Source organism: Nanorana parkeri, unplaced genomic scaffold, assembly GCF_000935625.1.
Source record: "Nanorana parkeri isolate BGI_ZX_2015 unplaced genomic scaffold, ASM93562v1 scaffold588, whole genome shotgun sequence".
Lineage (NCBI taxonomy): Eukaryota > Metazoa > Chordata > Amphibia > Anura > Dicroglossidae > Nanorana > Nanorana parkeri.
The window spans coordinates 87,501-91,878 of record NW_017306856.1 but is presented as its reverse complement, the minus strand read 5'-3'; the positions used below and the strand labels follow the sequence as shown (position 1 = coordinate 91,878).

The window sequence follows — 4,378 nt, the reverse complement described above, 5'->3', positions numbered from 1 at the left end:
ATATATATATATCCCACAATTTACCTCTTATTCATGAAATGCAGACCACAGCGTGAAGCCTGTGTTGCCCTATGACATAGAGGGCTCTGTGACTGAGAAAAGGTAATGTGACCATGACTGGCTTTATTCCCAGCTAATCTTTTTACCAACTTCAATTCACTTCACTTGCACCCTGATGGATTTGACTCTCAAAGCCAGTGGAGCACTGTGCATTTTTTGTTTTTTAAGTAGAGGTACAGCCACACTGCTGCTTTTTTAATGGCCCCTAAGTCTAGGGACAAATTGTCTTCCTAGTGGAATGCAGGCAGTTTGAGCACTCTATTATGTGACCTGTGTGATCTCCTCCGCAGACAGTCATTCAAACAATTTAATCTGAATTGTTACAGAGCCTTAAAATGATAACGCATGGACAAAATTGTGTAATGGTTGATGCTTCAAAGGATGCAAAGGAAGTGCCGATTACTGACGTATGGTGTGGAGCTGTATATATTCTTAACAGCTCTGGTCAGCAATTACAGGATTTATCGTATGTCATTTGGCACATTGCAAGACAATAATCCCTAGCACTGCATCCTTGTGATTCTGGGTTTTATTGACAATGATTCAAAACTATTTGCAACATTAAAAAGAATAGCGCAATATGTTTGTTTTGTACTGTGAGACTGAATTGATATATTTTGAAAAAAACATGATATGTTCCCCTTCAAATGCTTCTTCAGGCATGTACACAGAGGGGAGCAACCTAAGGGTTCAATGAGTTAGCAGCTGTGTGTGTGTGTGTGTGTGTGTGTGTGTGTGTGGGTCTCTCTACCTAAGTGCCTCCTAACCCTAGTCGGATTTGGACAGCCTCTCAAAGTAGAACTACAGACAAAAGCAAAAACAACATATTTGCTGTAGGTTTTAAATGCATTAATGCAGTAATTTTTGTTCCTGCTAGAAGACATCTTGGTTTTGCATTACCGGTAACAGGATGACAGCTCTGTTTGTCTGCAATAAAATAGTGCAGCAGCATTGTCACCCTGTGGTCAGGGTAGCTTAAAGCTCATCTCCAAGCTACCCCTGCACTGCAAGGGTTAAGTGGTCATTTTTGTCTAGGGGCTGGAGTAAAGCAGATTTACTTACTGTACCTGTACCTGATCCACGCTTCCATGGGCTCCTACAGTGCTTTTAGACGGGTCTCCGCAGCCTTCTCTCCTGGGCTCCGGCAGTTTAAGGGCCACTGACATCAACACATTTAATGCAGCCAGGTTCCATAGAACTGCATTAGCTATAAGGGCATTCCACTAGCTAAGCAGAAGGAGAGAAGAGCGCTGACCGCTGGGTCAAGTAAGTAAATATGCTTTTCTTGAGCCCCTAGAAAAAATCTAGCACTTAACCCTTGTAGTAGGAGAGTAGCCCCACTGCAAGGGTCATTTTTATGTGTGCCCAGAGATGGGATTTAACATGGACATGTAGATTTAGGGCCCATTCACACCAGAAAACGTTGGGACTGACTGGATGTTTTTTTCTTCAGTGCAGCCCCAGTGCAAGACAGGGTAATTTGTCTTGTTTCCGATGGGTTCAGTTCACACCACCACATTGCGGTTATGTGTCATGAAAAAAAGTACAGCATGCAGTACTTTTTTTAGTGCAGCGCAATATGATGTGGCACAGCCACATTGCCCTGTGCTGTGCCCATAGAACTTAATGAAATGTTACTTGTGGCATTTCAATCAAGTTCTAACAATATAATTTCAATCAAGTTCTAACAATAAAAAAGGTAAACAATGCCATGCGTCACAATCAGCACATCAGCAATGTGCCAGGTTGCGTAGCTGCTGGTGTGAATGGGCCCTCAGAGGATTTAAATAAGAAACAAACAAATTAAATCCCAACTGCAGCTGACACTTTTTGGGCAGTGACAGCAACAGTTTTCAATGTTCATTTTTACAGAAAAAAGGTTTAAACCACATTGAAGGTGGCTATTGTAGGCACCCCTGGCAATGTTATAGCTTGTGCCAGCCCAATCATTTTTGTTGGACAGCTTGGTCTGCTTGTAAATGTGTAGTAAATATAAATAAAGTTATGTGAAATAAATAAGGAAGCAATATAATAAATATAATCATCACCACTATTAATCACCTACAGATAGGGTTGCCACCTTTTCTTCAAGCGTAACCCGAACACTCTAGCGACACGTGGACATATTTTTTTGGGAGAATGAGTCGCAGCTTATTCATATGGAAAAGGAACCACCCATTAATATGTAAATATGACAGTTGAGACTATTTTTAGTGGGGGGGCAGTAGCCCCTATCTTAATTTTGGTTGCCCCTGTCTACCTGACACCTTGTGTCCGGGTTTCTGGTGCCATGAAACCCGAACACAGCATTCAAAACCAGAACTGTCCAGGTGAATCCTGGACAGGTGGCAACCCTACCTACAGAATACAATATTTTTTGCTATAGCGTTACTTTTAACATCTATTAACACAAGCCTTTAGCCTAAAACGTCATTCTTACATTTCCACTCTCTGTTCATAAACAAGGTTTTAATACATGCTACCTTTAGTTTTAAAGGAAATGTTCTTTCCCAGTATCATCAAGGCCCTTTACAGTGTTCCATGCCTTTTCCTGTGTCATGTATGGTCTGCGGCATTTCACACCAGCAGAACGCAATTACTTGGCTTTCTCAAGGGACCTTCCTGTCACAATATCATCCTTAATATTTATGACATTCCCGCAGAATATAACGCTAAGCAGAACTGTTTTTAAACTGATGCTGAGATAATGAAAAGCAGTTGGGAGCCATCTGTTTTTAGTACACTGTAGGCTGTCTCACCAAATCAGAGATCTCTGTTTTCCAGCCGTGTAATCCGTGCCCACTTACTTGTCATCAGCATGGTAACTCACATACGTTCTGCCAGGGAAACAAAACGGGCAGAAGTAAAAAAGTGACACTAAGAGGCACATTTATAAAGCAGTGGGTGTGAATTTCACAAAAAATTCAAATGTTGTCGCATCAATCACTGTCATTTAAAGCGCAGTTCCACTTTTGCAGTCAAAGTTGAAAAAAAAAATTCTACAGTAAACTCCCCATTAAACTCCATTTAAGCAACCGACAGTCGCAAGCCACCAACAAAATAGATAGAGGACACAATATGCACATAAAAAAATTGTGGGTTGCTTGGTGCACGCTAACAAATCTCATTAGAAACTACATTTATTTTGTTGCTAACTAAAATCTTTATCTACATCTTGCTGCCGCAGAATGTAAACAATGGGGGGAAATAGCCAGCCTGCTATTGGCTATTTTAAATTGCAATAGCCAATAGTAGGCTGGCTATTATGCCCGTCCACTGGGCAGAGAAATGGACCTGAGAGAGAATTTTTTCAGGGCCGTTCCTCTGCTCAGTGGGCAGGGCTTCAATAGCCAGGCTGCTATTGCAATTTGAAATAGCCAATAGCAGTCTGGTTATTGCTCCTGGCTGCTTACATTCACCTGTTGGCTGCGGAAGCTAGCCGGCAGGTGAATGTGTCTGTGGGGGGAATCGGGGTGACGCAGGGGATAGGGGGGCTACTTGAGAGTTATCACTAACTCTCAAACAACCAGAAACTACTTGTAAAGTAAGCATCGTAAGGGGAATTTATCAAAACTGGAGCAGACAGAATCTGGAGCAGTTGTCCATGGCAACCAATCAGCTTCTCTCTTCAGTTTGTTTGATTAAGATTTGAAAAAGAATTGATTGTCATGGGCACCTGCTCCAGATTCTGTCTGCCCCGGTTTTGGTCAATTACCCTCCATGTCTTTCTAGAAAATGGTTAGGTGTTTTTTTTTTTAGGTGTAAAGCTGAACTTCAGGGCAACCTGTCCAAAACACACACACAGGAAACAGCTGCTTCACCTGCTAAAGTATTGGTATTTCTGTTCAACCAGTTCTGAGATTTTCACACCTCTGCTACACCACACAGCCATGTTTGTTTTCCTCTACTACAGTAACTTATACTTACAGATCTCCTCCCAGTTCCCAGCCTGTGATTGCATAGTGAAGAAGAGCTCACCTCTCTGCGACTTTGCTGTCTCCTCCTATCATCATGTACCTTGTTAGCACATGAATTGGTTGACTCCCTGTGCTACTTCTCCCCCTACCACTGTGAGCTCTTCTGTACAGGGATCGTTCACAAGGTCAAATTCAATTTACACTACTTCTTAGGAGTTCAAATCAACTTTATTTTTCCTAACACCAAAACTCCACCCAGCAGCCTCTAACAAGGTTTTGCCCCCTAATGGAGCTCAATCCTCCTCCCTCCACCTTTCTTACCACTCCACTAGCTTCTCCCCCTATCCTTACTCCATACACGCCCCCCCCCCCCCACCCCTCACCCCCCAGACACACCTCCC

General features: G+C 42.6%; 1 protein-coding gene across 2 annotated transcripts in view; it reads right to left on the bottom strand.

The window, feature by feature from the left end:
• Nucleotides 1-4,378, bottom strand: part of LOC108791980 (gonadotropin-releasing hormone II receptor-like) — a 35,196-nt gene that overhangs the window by 23,445 nt on the left and 7,373 nt on the right. Inside the window, exon 1 of one of the 2 annotated variants that reach the window (XM_018562639.1) lies at nt 2,820-2,897. The exons of the other annotated variant lie outside the window; for it this stretch is intronic. The gene's annotated coding sequence lies outside the window, so the exon portion shown is untranslated. Of the gene's footprint in view, nt 1-2,819; nt 2,898-4,378 lie in introns of those variants that run through there. 2 annotated transcript variants of the gene reach the window in all.